Here is an 18136-nt window from a genome sequence, read left to right on the forward strand (position 1 = left end):
GTAGGCAGGAAGTTGGCTCAATGCAATTTGCTGGTACAAGAAGTACTTTTAACTTGGCGAACCATGAAAATTATTGATATACAAGAGCAATTTGAGATGAACAGTAAATCCATTGTTGGGCCTATGGCTCTGACTCATGGTGCAGATCTACAAAGATACAAAAACAAACACAAAAAGGCCAATAAACACTGACATACACACATTAAGTCCAAATGAACACTAACACCACAACCCCGCTGAGCCCCTGCACAGAAAAAGAACACATTTTCAACAACATGCCCAATACCCACAATGCAATGCACAGATAACTAGAAGCACTCGGAGAGTGCAGACCTCCACCAAGGCAGATCAGTGCCCCCCCACCCCCACCCCAGATCATCACCAAAATTTAATCATTTGTTCCTTGTGCCAGTATCAACATTTCCTGAAATTTTCATCCAAATCCGTCCATAACTTTTTGAGTTATCTTGCACACACACACACACACACACACACACACACACACACACACACACACACACACACAGAGACAGACAGACAAACAGACAGACAGACGTCGACAAAAACATAACCTCCTTAGCGGAGGTAAAAAGGTGTGGTCATGACTAAAACTTAGTGATTTAAATCCATTCAGCTTAAACTTTTTCATACTTTTGACTATGTCTACAAATTAGTAGAATATACTGAACATTTTATAGTAATGGAATAAAACTGAAATCATTTAAGTACATTGTAATTAAAGCATTTTAGTAAATACACAGTCTTAGAGACAGTAAAAGGCACTTTCACACCTACAAAACATCATCTGCTTTGGTTTGATTCAAAGCACATTTCCAGATGTGAGACCTCTCCCAGACCATGATGCAGACCTAGCAGAGATGGTCTTTGGTCCAGATCCAGCTGAACCATGGTTGGATCGTGTAGAGTGGGAAAACTTTTTGGAAAGTTTGAACTTTTAGACAAATCACAGGAAATTACATGAGGATAACACTGCCAAAAAGTCCAAAGAAATACTTCCTATCTGCTATTCCAACCACTTTTCCTTGACCTCGGTGGGAAACATGGGTTTAAGGCAGGGATTCTAAACGGCTGGGTCACGACCCAAAAGTGGGTCGCAAACCTGTTTTCAGTGGGTCATGGGCCTTAGATTGGGCAGAAAATAAGCCTCCCATTTACTCTCCCCAACAGTAGGTGGCAGTAATGCGCTGTAATGTTAATTGACACCACACATTTCACAGCATAAAAGAAGACCCAAACATTTCTCTTCATATGATGGTGAAACTCAGGTATGACAACGACTACATCAGATATGAGTTTACCTACAGTGAGGACTAAAACCTTAGTGTGTTTAATGAATGATGAATGAATGCACTTTGAATTTTGCACACATAAGAGTGCACATTTTTGGTTTTGGTTCAAATGTACCTAATTAAGTGTTAAAGGGAATATTTCCATATTTAGAAAAACCACCTGCTGGTCAGTGTGGTTTATCATTAAACTTCTCTTCTGTGTTGGGATACTGTGATATTATGTCAGGTTCAAAACACACCATCTTTTTATTAAATACATTTGAGAAGTTTAATTTCTATCATTTTGAGTTGCGGCTTGTCATTGAGGGGTGATATTGGGGGTTGAAGCCAGACCAGTGAAGAACCACTGGTTTAAGGGAAGATGGATGAGTCAAGGTTATTATCGTTGACGAAAACTAATGAAATGACGAAAACTAGAATTGTAAAAACATTTTCGTTAACTGAAATAAATAAAAACTATAATTAAAAGAAAAAAACAATAACTAACTGAAACTGTATTATGTGTTTACAAAACTAACTAAAACATATAAAATTGACGGCTAAAATTCCCTTCGTTTTCATCTTTGTCAATGTCGGATTGATATGAAATCAATTTATTTTGCTCGAGCAATTTTAGCCGGGGGCACCATATGACACTTGACGGTCCGTCACTTGTGTTCACTTGTGGTTTCCAGTCGTCTTCTGGTCCCCACTCTACCTGGAAACATGGAGACTAAAGTTGGGAGCAAGCAGCAGAGTCCTGTCTGGGATTTACGTGAATACGAAAAGAGACGACAAAACTAAAATTAATAGTAAAACTAAACTAAAACTAAGCATTTAGAAAAAAATTAAAACTAATAAAAACTAGCAAACCTGCTCTAAAAACGAATTAAAACTGAATTAGAGAAAAAAAGTCAAACTAAATAAAACTAAACTATGATGAAAAATCCAAAATTACTATAACCTTTGGATGAATTCAAAAGGACGGTGATGCTGAGAGAGTCCGACTCTTCCACGAGAACAGAGGCATCACATTCATTTTAGTTCAGGTTCCATAAACGGCCCCCAGCCCCAGGCGCTAAACACACTCCAACATCAATTCACATGAACCTACTATTAACCTTTATAAAATAATAAGATAATCAGCAGATGCAGCAGAGATACTTCCATTATCCATTATCCACTTTCCTTTATTTGTCAGGACGTGGCTGTGAGTCCAAACCCCGGCCTCCCTACAAACAGCCTGATCAATATTCACATCAAACCTCTGCACAAACACTGAATTAATGGGTCTAGATGGAAAATCAAAGCCTCCATATAACCCATTTTATCCATTAAAAGGATCAGCATACAGATATTTGTATTTTCTTTGATCTGTATAAATATGAGCCCAGTGAGTTCAGTAGAAGTGATTTTCTGCTGTGATTTGTTTAGTCAGGTGACTGAACCTAAAGTAAAGCAGTCAGCGTTTGATGGATCGCCCCTTGCAGCAGAGGCAGCTTTACATGACGGGTACGATGTCGAACAAAACGAGACCGCACTGTTTATTCAGCGTTTTAGCAACTTGTTTGAAGTGATGTGAACTGCCCCTCCAATCCCAATATGTTGAAAACTACATAATGAGCAAAACCACCTACGTACTAATGAACTCTTCACCTGGCTCGGACTGAAGCATTGGTTCTGTGACTCAGTTTTCAGCTTGTTTTAAGGTTAAAGCCCACAACTTTACTGTTTTGGTTCCTCCTCACTGCTCAGGCTGCGCCCCCCCCCCCCCCCCCCCAGCAATCTAATAAACACACTGTACTCTACCTGCCAAGTAAACAGCACAAACTTAATTAGTGACAAAGTGGAGCTTTAGCTGCTAAAGAGCCAAAGAGTTCCCCCAGGAGATAATGGACACTGAAAGAGAGCTGAAAGGAGGACAAACATCCAACACCATCCAACAGCCTCTCACAAGTTCAGTTTATGTAACCAAAACAACGTCCAACTGCAGCTGAGTTTGTACTTTTAACATCCACCGCAGATTTCATCTTGAAACTTTATCAAACAAACAAAGTAGGTCTGGATGATCCTGGTCCTCGAAGATGGTCTGGATCTTGATCTGGATCAGATATTAGAATGTTTTCAAAGACAGAGAAAAAGTCACACATTTCCAGAAAAGTTGGAAAACTGAGTAAAATGATCTCATAAACCTACGTGTTATTCACAATAGGAAACATATGTTTAAATGGAAAGAGAAGATGATACATTTACAACCAAATAGTACAAATAGTTTTTCTGCTCTGTTGTGAAAAAATATGGGTTTGTAGGATCTGTAAATCATTGTATTTATTTCTATTCATATTTTCCACAACATCCCAACTGTTTTCGAACCGGGGTTCTAAATATACCAGATATTCCATCTGCTCAGGGTGTGATATGTTTGTATTTGTCAAAGATAAGTTTACAGATCAGAAAGAACCCAAACCCATACACCCATGTCGTCATTCGTTCACAGAAACAGCAAGAGACATGGGGTCGTCTCAAAGAGGGAGGGTTTATTTGGCACACAGGGTAAACAGAGTATCAGCATCTGAGTCCATCTGAGCACAAGTTTGCATTTGGAGACCAGTGTTTTTATGGTTTCTTCAGAGTTGTTACACGTATGTGTTTACGTACACTGTAGGTAAGTCCATGGCTCAGGCGGCGCCACTGTATTCTAGAAGGCCTTGACACGCTAACATTATTTCTCACAGCTTGTATGAACTTTATACAGAGTGTAAGTGTGTCCATAGTTCACATGTAGTATAATATGGCTAAATAATGACGTAATAAAAGTAAAAGTAAATAACAGTATAGATCCACACCCACCCCAGATAGCAAATATTTTGGCAGTATTATGGCATACATTTGGCATTTTTGGCTTTCTTTTGGCATTATGGAAACCTTTAGGCGTGGTATGATTAAGGTTATCCATAATCGATATGGAGGCACCAGCAGTATATGGCTGAGTTCTGGCACATGTGTGGTTAACCAAAAGACTGGGCAAAGAGCGGGCTCAAGTACAGGGATGGTATGGCAGGTTTTGGCCACTTTTTGGCTGGATTATGGGGATTTAGTGTCATGCGTCGACGTTTATGTTGATTTAGTTTTGGGTTTTTGTCTCTTCCTGTTTTATTTTGGTGATGGTGGTTTCCTTCCTGTTCTGTCTGCACTCTGTCAGTCTTGTCTTTGTCTTCCCTGTCCCATCATTGCCTGCACCTGGTGTCTCCTCGTAACTGTCCACACCTGTTTGTGATCCCTGCCTCCCTTACATATTCTCCCCGTTCCCTTTGTCTCTTGTCAGTGTGTCATATCTGTGATCTTATGAAGACCATCTCATGTTAAGTATTTTGAATCTTGTTCCTTGTATTATCCTCTCAGGCTTTGTAGTTCTTATAGAGTATGTTGTACTTCTCTTTTAGTTCATTAGTTTTTTTTAGGTTATTTGTAGAACACGTTGTGCTTTCTCTTTCTGTTATCTTTTTGTGCTTTTGTTTTTTGTAAAATAAATCCTTTTTTAACCACTGATCCTGGAGTCTCGATGCATTTGGGTCCACACCTAGTGTCGTGTTCTAACATTTGGGGCTTTTCTGGGACAATTATGGCTATATTTTGGAAGTCCGCAATTAGTTTTGGGTGAATTTTGGCTTCCTTCTGGTTTGATTTTGGCTTGCCTATTTTGGGCCATTTAGGGCCCATACATCCGCCCAGAACTTTGCCAAATGACATGCCAGTTTGGGGCCAGATTTAAGCCATAATGATTTTGCTCTCTGGGTATGTGTCCATATCCTAACATGTAGTGTAGCCCTGACATATTGCTTGTCTTACCAGGGCTGTGGGTAAGGCGGGGTACAATGGTACTCTTGGTGGTGATGTGTTTTGCTGTGTTCCGTGCTAATAACCACCAAACAGCAGGACAGTTCCAGCATGCTTTAGTGTCAGCAGCTCAGGACAACGTACACTAATCGCACTCCACCACGGACATAACTCTCGTGTCACGCCAAAACAGGTCGTACCACAAACAACAGGCAGGAACCAAAATATTAAGAAAGGCAAGAAGAAACATAATAAAAGAATATATGATATAAATTGACTAAATCATTAATGAAATAATATGTAAATTACAACATTAACAAATGTCAAAATAATAAAAAAATGAATAATTTGGGAATAAAATAATATTCAAATTAAATGTTACAGCAGCACATTAAGGACTTTATTGGGTCTTTTCACACATTCAGTGCATCTTTATTATATCCTGTTTTGAAATACTTGTAAATCAAATTTAGCAAAATTCTATCTATGACAGATGGCATTTTACAGAATTATTTATTCTTTAGTAATTAATGTTTATTCTTGCAATATGTGTTAATCCTTCTATATATTTAATATTGAATGTACATATTCATCTATTTAATATTTTTTAAACTTCACAAACAGATTTATAATGTGTTGTCATTTGCACAATTGACACTCTTTTTCCTGTCAATTTAAATGTGTGTTTTTGTCAGAATGGACCAGACCGTTGGGGGACACGGCTGTTTTTCACCACATTGACATCTGCTATTAAACTGTGACCTGAATCTGGACACATTATCCAGTTAATAAACACAGAGTTTGGCTGCAGTTGTGGTTTTGTTCTCCTCATGAAATGGATTTTCATCCAAATGTATCTCATGTTTGAACTAAACTTCAGAAGTCTGGCAAAATGCAAACATTATGCAGGTGTTCACAGCTGGGTCTTCACCGTCGTCAGGGCGTAACCGTGTCACAGTCGACCTGAGCTGCTGATGGAGGAGCATCCTGAACCGAACCGGACTGAAGTGAACCAGACTGAACTGAACCAGAGTGATCCAAACCAGACTGAACTGAACCAGTCTGAACTGAACCAGACCAAACCGAACCAGACTGAACTGAACCAGAACAAACCGAACCAGAACAAACCAAACCAGACTGAACTGAACCAGACTGAACTGAACCAGACCAGACTGAACTGAACCGAACCAGACCGAACTGATCCAGACTGAACCGAACCACTGGTCTAGACCGTGTAACTTTGTTTGAAGCTGTGTTTCAGACATTTCCTTCTGCCGCTGCCTTTTATTTTCCATCTAATATTTTATTTCTGTATTAACTGAAGCACCTGTTTCCTTTGTGCAGACAAATCATTATTCAGTCAAGTTCTGTTTTTATTTTACAAATTCACTTTTACCTCATATCAGTATGTCAACTTTTCCACTTCTACAAACCACAAACACTTATTTGTGATATTTTAAATAAAAATAAAATTTTTTGGCATTAAATCAAGTTGTCATGTGGAAATGTGAAAATATAAAAAACAGAAGGATGAACAAATATCTAATCGCATATGAAGAAAACCTACATGAGAGCAATGATTATGATGTTACCAACATAATCTAGTTGTAAAAAAGCTAAAACATTTTAATGTTAGACTTTAAAGTAGCTGATGTTGGATGGTCAGTTTCTAGTTCAACTCCTATTGTTCTTGTTGATTGTTTGTTTATTACCTCCACCACTCCACCGCTTTGCTTTGTTTCTTTGTTTGTGTGTTTGTTTATTTATTTGTCAGCAACTGCATGGGAAAACTCTTCCACCCATCTTTCCCAAATCTTCCCCACAGATAGGCCTAGGCCCTGGGACCAACCCATTACATTTTGGTCCCAGTAGGCCAAAGTTCAAGGTCACAGACAGGCCACAACATCTAAAATTTTCCATCTGTCATCATTGAGCAATTTTCGAAAATTCATAAAAAAATTCAAAACGACTCCAATTAGCCTCCAAATGGATCCACCTGTAGCTTAGAACAATATCTTGTATCTGGCACAAAATTGTCCACATCCACCGTGGAATGTGGACTCTGTGGACATTTACATTTAACACTGAAAATCCCATTTACCACACATTTAAAATTAGAACTCAACAAATATTGATTGGAATTGAATCTAATTTGACGAACACATGACTGGGACCAAGCACCAACTTAGTACAAAATATCGTTCTGCTCCATTTCTCTTCCGTTATGCTCTGTTAACTTTTGTCATTTTTTATTACCATGTTTGACCACAATTTTTCTGCTGTATGTGAAATATTATTTTAATTTGGATGGTTGAATTCTTGGGTTTAATCACATGTTAATCAGTATTAGTTAGGATTCCTTTGTGTCACTAGATTTTCTTTGTTTCATTGGTCAGTTGTAAATTTCTTAGGATAGGTCACATCTTGGTCACATATTAAACTGACAGATTTATGATTACAGGTCTTAGGTTTCATCTTAGGCACACTTTTAAATACACATGCCCACAGAAGATCGTAAACAGCAAGAGGTAAGAGGTAAACACTGTCAATATGGGGTTTTGCATTGAGTTGAGGAATTTCATCTGCTTGACTTCAGAGTCAGATGACACCAGTCCGTTTTCTGTGATCCAACCCACAGGGGGTTCAGCCCATAGTTTGAAGATCAGTTTACAAGGATTATAAAAGTGATGTGCATTGGAATGTTCTGGGTCCATTTCCCCGCTTGGGGTGTGGATCCTCAGCTGAGTTATGTTTTGTTTGTGATCAAATCAAGACAAAAATTGAATTTATAAAAATGAGACCAAAAAGAATCCAGACTTATTCTTGGAGCTGCCAACAAAAGAACACGTTAACATATGGAACAACCTTGAAACTGTTTAATTTAAAAAGAAATAGTCCCTCCACACATACACACCGTTCGTGGGGGTTGGCAGAGGTTTGCGTTCTCTGAACACTTGTTCTTAGTATTATCTTATCCTTACAATCAGCTGCCTTTGTCCTTCTGTCCACTGGTCTGCTGCTTTAGTCTGTCATTTGTTCTGACGTGCAAGAACCGTAAGTTATGCTCCGTCACCGACGTCATCACATAAACCTATAAAGCGTTTCATATCTGCTCCAGGGACATGAATCTTTCATTTCTTTATTTTAATTCTCTAAGCAGTGATGCGAGTGTCGTTGTCGGCGTATTTGACATTTTTGTAATTTTCTCAGAAATGAGGGCAGCAATAGCTCTGAAGAAAAAAAAAAAAAATCCCATACATAGTACATGATAGTACCTTTCAACATGGACAGTCCACAACTGAGGACTCAGACCTGAGAGCATAGTTTCCTTTATAAATCTGCCATATTTCTGTTCATTCTCAGTCTGGTAAAGAAGTGACAGTGTTGACAGCAGAGCAATGCCCTTCAAGTATCCATTCAGGTCATGATAGAAACATCCTGAAAATATGTTTTAAAGGTTAACGAACTGATTTATAACATACTCTCTTTATCCTCAGCATAATGGGTTTGTCCTCTGTGGTGGATATGACACTTAAATTAAGCAAAAAAAATCTTGAAATAAGCAAAAAAAAAAAAATCTGTCAAAAAAGGAAAAAGTGAAAATTATCTTTGTAAGATTTCTTGAAATAGGATTTTCAAGATCTGTTCTCTAAAAGTAAGTTCTTATATCTCACTGTAAAGTTAGTCTCTTGGTGATTATGTCTTATTTTAAGTGTGATTAGATATTTTGACTAGAAATGAGAAAAATACACTTGGTAAGATTTAGATTTTTGCAGTGTAGAATCTTTTTACCTGGGAGTGGTCAGCAGTAGAGCTGAAATGATTACCGATGAATCAACTTGAATCGATTTTAAAAAAATATTCTACTAAAATTTCCTGAATCTAATCTTAATTTCCTTAATTTCACTGCTACTAAACATTGGTTCTGCTGTTGTGTTTTACACAGATGCTTATTGTGACGCACATGACGCCAGGATTAACACAGACAATATAGTGTAGCTCAGGTTAAAGTTCCAGGAAAAAATAAATAAATAAATGAAGTGTTTAGTCTGATACAGGAAAAGTCTGTAGAAGAATGAAAAGTGATCCACAACATTAACTTTTAAACAGAACTATGATCTTCACAATGAAAGTCTTTGTGATATATGACCCAAATCACTTACAGATCTCTAATATCTAAGGTCCATTCTGTTCACACACCATCCACTTCAGTAACATTATTCAAATGATTCTTTGTCTTCACATATTTTGAAGGTGTCCTTACTGCACAAATATGAATGTGTCTTGTTAGAATACTCGAAGTATGTCATGTATTTTACATGATTCTTTCACATAACAGCAGATTTTGCCTGTAGAAAGGACGAAAACACCGTTTTTCCTTGACCTTCTATTTTCCACAGTGTGAAGTTAGAGCAGTGTTTTTCAACCTTGGGGTCAGGACCCCAGGTGGGGTCGCCTGGAATTCAAATGGGGTTGCCTGAAATTTCTAGTAATTGATAAAAAAACAAACAAACAAACAAAAAAAAACTTACTATTAAAAAATATATGGTGAGTTGACAGAGACAATCCCAATCCATAACAGACATAAACTGTGAGTGTGAAACTGCAGCACTGGTTCTGTTTATCTGTCAAATGTTCATTGTGGTCAGTTTCAGATGCTGCAGCTCTTTCATAATTCATAGTTTGAGTTCTTGTTTGTTCAGTACTAATTGTCCTCCTTGTAAATCACAGCTGGACTGACTGGACAGATCCTGACCAAGGAAAATCAAATTCTCCCTTTGTGCAGTAATCTACACCTGGGTTTACTGCCTCTGTCCACAATAACAGACATTATATAGACTAAATGTTGTCTAAAATTAATATTTATTTGCAACATAGTATAGCAAACTATTACATGATGAAAAGCAAACCAATTTTTGCAAAAAAAAAAAAAAAAAAAGTCTCTGTTTTGAATGTCTGGGGTCGCCAGAAATGTGTGACGTTAAAATGGGGTCAGGACCCAAAAAGGTTGGGAAGCACTGAGTTAGAGCAAAAACCAGTACACAAAATAAAGTTCCAGTTCCAACGCAGAATATTTTGTTTTCTTTTAGTTTCTGAAGTGAAATTTATTGCCCTGCACTAAAATAAAAACAGAAGAAGAAAAGGCAGTTTGTACCTTATCTGTTTTTAAGCAGCAGGAAATGATAGAAAAAGATAAACTATGTACTGAACGTATTGACTGGAGTGGAGATAAACTTTTGTCCTTCGTATATCATAACCAAGAAGAGTAAATATAATACTGGCCTTTAAGTAAATAAACTCAAATTTAAGTTAAGGACAAATGTTTTCATGAGTCATGTTCATCATCAGGATAAACGTCATTAGCTGCAAAGACGTCTTCAAACTTGTCATGAAATGCTACAACACCAGTGACTCCAGCTAGTTCACTAAAAGTACTGGGACACATTGGAGTTTCATGGCTAACAGGAGGATGGAAAATATTACAACATAGTCTTATATTTCATTTCATTTATAATTTTTTGGGGTGGGTTGATATCTACCTTAACACAATGCTTCAGCGTTTATTTTTACCCAATTTAAATCAACATTGACCTTTAAATTTTTTATTTAAATATAATTGTTTTAAATGTTCTATCTCTAGATTTCTGATATGTCATGTTCTGACCATAACTGACCATTTTTACCCACAAGTAACTGTCTGCTTTCTTCAACTCTCAGTCAGGAAGAAAAATCAGCCTCTAGCCCTAAAGAAATACTGATTTGAGACATTTTTTTGTGATAATTATTGACAAAACCTTGTGTGAACATTTTTATCAGCATAATAGTTCAAATTAACAGGGCATGGGCAGTTCCACCACCTGCAGCTGGGATGTATTCCAGTATTTTTGGAGACACAGTTTGTCACAATGGGGTCAAATTACTATACATTTGGCATAATCCAGAGGTGTCAAACTCATTTTAGTTCAAGGCCCACATTCAGCCCAATATGGTGTCAAGTGGGCCGGACCCGGTGAAATAATAAGATAATAACCTATAAATAAAGTCAACTCCAAACTTTTCTTCATGTTTTAGGGTGAAAAAAATTTACAAAATAAAATTAAAAGCTAAAAAAATTACATTATGAATATGTTTCCTTCTACAAACTATCCTTTAAAAAATGCGAAGAACCTCAACAACCACAAAAAACCTGAAATTTCTAAAGAAAATTAAGTGCAGTTTTAACAGTATTATGCTTCAGTTTTTCATTTACATGTGTACATTACAACTTAGAGATCTCAGTGGATGTACAAATACACAAAACATTTAGTAACAACAAAATATTGTTAAAATTCCTATTATTTTTCTTAAGACATTTCAGATTATTGATATTTGTTCAGGTTATTGACATTTTTTAGTTTGTAAATGTGCACATTTTCATGTCATTTAAAAACTGTTTTACACTTAAACAAAGAGAAAATTCTAATTATTTATAGGTTACTATGATAGAGTTTTACTGGTATGACCCACTTGAGATTGAATTAGTCTGAATGTGAAACCTGAACTAAAATAATTTTGATATTGTTAACTGTTAATATCTCAGTGTAATTTTTGCATTTCATAAATTAATCCCATGGGTCGGAATGGCCAGTTTTGGCCCACAGGCTGTATGTTAGACACCAATGGCATAGTCGATTAAAGATAAGATAAGATAAGATAAGATAAGATAAGATAGAAATAACCATTATTGTAACTTTGGGAATAGTTGCAGTTAGTTTTAAACCAGGGGCTTATGGGAAAGTGATGAGTAACACATAGGATTCTTCAAAGGTGCGGGAGACGTTCGTGACCAATTTCTCATTAGATCTGTCAAACCTCAGTCATATCCTCAGTATCATGAATCTGTAAGTCTGTCTGTGATTGCTCACCTGAATCTCTTGCATTATGGTGAACAATTTCTTAGTTCCATCCACCATAAACAAAACATGTGTTTCCATTCAGAGCTGGGAGGGAACTCGGGCATCTTTGGAATTTTGTCACGAGGTGCATTGTGGGAAAGGGAGGTTCATGCAGCCACCTGACAGCAGCAGCGCAACCATATGATATGATATGGATGAAACAGACACGTGCAAACGTCTGAAATGTGGAAACGGCTGGAGGAATATACATAGAGGGAAGGGAGCTCCTGCCGTTTCCGCGTCGTGTCTTTAGCAGCTGCTGCTGTCAGGCGGCTGCGTGAACCTCCCTTTCCCACAATGCACATCACAACAAAATTCCAAAGATGCCCAAGTTCCCTCCCAGCTCTGAATGTAAACACACGTTTTGTTTATGGTGGATGGCACTAAGAAATTGTTCACCATAATGCAAGAGATTCAGGTGAGTAATGACAGACAGACTTACAGATTCATGATACTGAGGATATGACTGAGGTTTGACAGATTTGATGAAAAAATTGGTCACGAACGTCTCCAGCACCTTTAAATAATCTACTGAATTTAACAACCTAACTTTATTCTGATTACCACCTGCTTATGTTTTAGCTGCACTTTAATACATCACTCTTTCTGTGTATTATAAATACATAAGTTCCACCACTTGCTAACATTAGTTGTATCTTTTTGATTTCATGTCATCCTCTGGGAGGTGAATGTGGTTGCAAATCTATAAAAACATGTGAAAGACAGGGTGGACGTTATGACGCTGAATAAATGCTAATGCTGTTCTGTAACTCTTTGATGAAATACATAAACATTATGACAGGGTACAAGTGTTACAGTCATAAATATCCTTTCATGCAGTTTTGGAGTTACATTGGGATGAGACACAGACAGAAGATCTTTCACAGGCGCTCTACGAGTTGGCACCTTTTTTGGGTTTTTGTGTAAAAACTGACAGTGACTTGCTTTCACTACCAAATTAAAGATCCAAGTCATGCTTCTGAGAGAAGGCCTGAATTGTAGTCATTTTCCCCTGGTCTGAAAAGGCCATCCATCTATGCTGTTTTATCAGCTCTGCATGGGCTCACGGTTTGGCTTCAGGTACAAGACGAGAGGATGGAGAGGTGAGGGAGCAAGCACACAGGTATGTTTTATTGATCAAGCACAGGACGGCAGAAAGCTCCCCAACATGAGAATGAATAATGCATGAGTCAGGGCTGGGTGGGGAGGAAACAGAGAGGCGCTCAGGCAGTGAGGTGAATTTGAGAGGTTACAGAAAGGACACAAGGAGACAGCGGTGTTTAGAACAGGGCTGTCATGTTGTAAGCAACCACACTTAACTAATGGAGTCAATGTGGTGTCTATTTGAACAGATGCGAACACTTTGGAGAGGACTAAAGCCATTTGCATGTTGATGAGACGATTGCTGCTTGATAGTCTCTCTCTGCAAATCCCACTTTTTTTCACCCTGACTGTACTAGTCTGAACCCCCCCCCCCCCCCTCTTTTTTTTTTTCCCTGTTAAAGCTTTTGCATCTCCAAACCTATCTAGGCCAACATGTGCATTTACTTTTCAACCTTACCATATACTTTGTAAATTATTTCCACTCTGTTTTTAAGGTCACATCATCCAGTGGTATTCAAGGCTCATCTTCCCCAGCAGGAGCTTCTTTAAGAACACCAATACATTATCAATGTTCTTGAAAGAGTATAAGCATCCTTAAGGTTCCAGTGAAGCAAAAATGTAGATTTCCATAAGACCATAAGAACATGAACCTACATTTTGGAAACTAAACCTCTTAGACCCACATGCAAATGTACATATGTTGAATCTCCATTCATGAAATATGTATGAATGACGTGAATATAGATGAACATGAGCGAGAGCTGTGTGATCTGGCCAAAAGATCACATGATGATCTTTTGAGGTAGAATCTCAATCCATGATCTGACTCCTGATTTTCTTATGTCCTATATAATGTAGGTGAGTTACAACTGAACTACTGGTTTCTGGACGATCAGGCTGTGTGTGCTGGCTTTTGTTACTGTTATCTGATTAGCAACACTGAATTTTTGTGACATTTTAGTGCATAGTGTTGCAATATTCCAATTAAGGAAACTCAATTCCACATTTTCCTCCATCTGTCTTCCCATCAGTTACATACTGTAGAGAGTTGTGAGAGATTTAAAATGAATCAGAAAGGTTTTAAATACTCAAGTATTAACCTTAAATGTTTGTATAAACCAGACTCACATTACACAGTGAGACACATATTGGAGTTTAACAGCAGGACCTGCAGCAACACAGTTAGGTTAATCCTTCATCATCAGTAGCATCACTAACAGTTGCAAAACAACATGTTGCACAAATTCAGTAAAATGACACAGAATAAAACACTTGAGTGCAGACAGACACTGAACAATCATTGTACCCAGACTTATACATTAAAGATAATAACTCATAATGCAATGCTTTTTATAAAATAGCATAATACACTGATAGTCAGGGGATTTAAATGGCCAATCGCAAGATACTAATGCAGGACCATATGAGACTCTGAAAGGGTTCGTTTGAGTTTTGGTACTGGTTTTACCATTGGACCAACCTTAAATATTATGGATTTTATTTTGAGCATTACTTATTTATGAATATCTTTACCATAATACTGGAAGGTCTCAAAGCATCTGTCTGCCTGTGTGTGTGTGTGTGTGTGTGTGTGTGTGTGTGTGTGCGGGTCTGAGAAATTGAGACGTTTTTAACTGGTCAATTTGGTACCTACAGTTGAGGAATAGTCCCATCTCCACATTAAATATCTTTTTTCTTTAAAATTCCCTTTTTTAAAGTCAGGAGGGACTGATTTAATTCACGTTGCTAAGCAGTTGCCAGGGGGAGGGACAGGCAGAAGCCTTGCATGTCAGAAGAAAGTCATGCAGTACCACGCTGCATGACGGGAAATGAAGTTAAAACCAGGAATGGCACATTTACTAACTTCAGTCCCTAGATATCGGTATTAATATATTAATTGTCATCTAAATTTTAAAGAATGATTGATTAAACAATTTTTATGACAGTACTTATAAAACCTAGACTAAAATCTTTTCCCAAAAGTCATCTCTCTCCAGCATAAAAACTACCACATCTAGAACCTGTGGGTTCCCCACGGGTCAACGCGCTAGTTTATATTTTTCTACTCAATATTCATAGTGTTTTATCTATGTGGGTTTTTTTTGTGACCAATGCAACATAATTTTATTTTGCAGTGCACTGAAGATGTAATGTTTAATGACAATAAAGAAATCTGAATCTGAAACATGTACCATATTTATAAACCTTTTGCTGCTTGAAGCCCTGAAGCCTCTTAAACCTACCAGAATTCAGTGACAAAAAGTATGATTTTGTAGCATGTGTTATTTCAGAATCAGACTGGAAAACAAATTAACCATTAAGGGAACAGTTTAATGCGTGTGTGAACTCAGCGGTGTCAAACAGAAGATACAACAGCTTCAGTTTGAGCTGTTGAATCTGACTGAAAGACAGATTCAAAAAAGCCCTCAGATGACAGATTAATGTTTCTATATTAGTATGACCCTACATATAATTAATGTATACCATTAAGGCTCAAAAAGATGTTCAAACAAGAAGTAGTCAGATGAGTTATTTTCACCGAGAAAATGAGCAGTTTTTCATATTGGTTCATTTTTATGTAACTTACAGGATTGTTGCATCACAGTTTAGGGTTTCCTCCAGGATTTTTTAAAACTGTGGGGGAGGGCTCTTTGCCGCCACTCTGGAGCGAACCACAGAAGAACTGGACAGGAAGTTGAGACTCTAGTGTTCGTTTTTCAAAATTAAGTTATTTGCAGACCAGTGTCACATTTCATGAGTACAATTTCACACTCTTATTATGGTTCGTAAATGTGCTCAAATATAGACTTTATGTTTATATGGATCCATTCATTCAATATAATTTATATCTGTAACATCTGAAAAAAAAAAGATCATAATTCTGAAGGCATGGCAGCTTTTATTTTGCATGGAGATCATTTACGTACATGTAACGGACACCCTGCAGTTAAGTGATATATCCGTTTAGTGCAAAAAAAAAAAAAAAAAGGTTTAGTGTCACATTAAAGACACAATCTGTATGATCCATCTGAAAAGGAAGGGCATAAAAAGGTGAGATGGTGATGCCACCTTTTTGCCACCAATAACTGATTTCCACAGCCAGTCAAAGGAGTAACAGAGGTGAGACAGGCTGGACTTTTACACAGCAGACCTGCGTTCAAAGGGGTGGTAACAAAGCGCAGTGTATAGTGTGATGTATAACTTGTGCGTCGGAAATACCCTGAGCATAGCTTCTTAGCTTCTGACCATAGCTAATCTCTCCAGAGTCTGCCTGTCTTTCACCGTTAAACAAATGTTAGCATAAGGGGCGCCGCTGCCAATTGTGGGTCCCATGAAAGCATAAATGTTGTGGACCCTTCATAAATTCACTATCTTCTCAATCTGTGGGACTGGGGGGGGGAGCGGTGTGGCCCATGCATAACATTACTTATGCTACCATGAAACAAAACTGAAACTTAAATGTGCGGGAGACTTTTGCGACCAATTTTTCATCAAATCTGTCAAACCTCTGTCATAGTCTAAGTATCAGGAATCTGTAAGTTTTTCTGTGATTACTCACCTGAATCTCTTGCATTATGGTGAACAGTTTCTTAGTGCCATCCACCATAAACAAACCATGTGTTTACAAACAGAGCTGGGAGGGAACTCGGGCATCTTTGGAATTTTGTCGTGGCATGCTTTGTGGGAAAGGCACCTGGCAGCGACAGCCGGAACAGACATGACACAGAAACAGCAGGAGCTCCCATCCGTTTATGCATATTCCTCCAGCCGTTTCTGCGTTTCAGCCGTTTCTGCGTCGTGTTTGTGTCATCCATATAATATCATATGGTTGTGCTGCCGCTGTCAGGCAGCGGTGTGAGCCTTCGCTTTCCACAATGCACGTCACAACAAAATTCTGAAGATGCCTGAGTACCCACCCTGCTCTGTTTATAAACACATGGTTTGTTTTTGGTGAATGGGACTAAGAAATTGTTCACCGTAATGCAAGAAATACTTTCAATGTCCGACTCCCGACTTCTATGCCTCTGTTAAACAGCCAATCCTACACAAAATTTTCACATCTTCTAACTTGTATCCACTAGACCCCCTCCACTGCTCTATGGGCCCCCCACAAATGCTGGGCCCCATGAATTTGTCATGTCACCCACCCCCCCACCCCCTTATCTGTGCCTCGGGTTAGCATAGATAGAGTCCTGATGACACTGAATAAATGCCAATGCTGCTCTGTATCTCTTTGATGAAATACATAAACATTATCCCCCTGGTACGTGTCATGATGATCCCACCATTTTGTTTACACAGACGTCATTCCGAAATAAAGGCGAAATATTCCCATAACAGAAGTGCTCTGTAAAAGGGGCTGGAGATTAGATGATAAATTTAGATTGACCAGTAGCATTAGTGTGTAAAAGAGTGAATAACTGACTGTGATTTCAACAGCTAACACATATTTTATGTAATAAATTCATTAAATACTAATATACTCGATACTCATATACTTCAATAAATTCTGTAATATACTCCAAATAAAGACTAGCCAAGCAGTTTGTGTCCATTTCTCCATTTTAGTTTCCATCATGGTTTGTTTTGGGGATGCTCCAAAAATCTGAGAAAAAGCATGAATGTTTGGTTCCTCCACCAACACAGCAAGGAGGAAGGTACAGTTGGCTCAAGTCAGCAGAACTGGACTCATAATGAGGGTTTACACAAAAAAAGACCAGACCACTGGGATGCTTACAGCTTGGTTCATTTAAAATGAGGAACAGGAGTTGAGACTCAGTGGTGTTTCACAAACACTTAGAGGATCTAGTACAGAAAATAAGAGACAGACTGAAAAGAAAGGGTTAAAGGTCCTACAGACCAGAAGACTTCAAGTCAAAGCAAAGGTTAATAATAACTGCAGCTATCCATTATTTTTGCAATCAATTAATTTCAATTATTTTCTTCAATTAAAAAAAAAAAAAAAAAAAA

This window comes from Sphaeramia orbicularis, chromosome 3 (genome assembly GCF_902148855.1).
Source record: "Sphaeramia orbicularis chromosome 3, fSphaOr1.1, whole genome shotgun sequence".
Classification (NCBI taxonomy): domain Eukaryota; kingdom Metazoa; phylum Chordata; class Actinopteri; order Kurtiformes; family Apogonidae; genus Sphaeramia; species Sphaeramia orbicularis.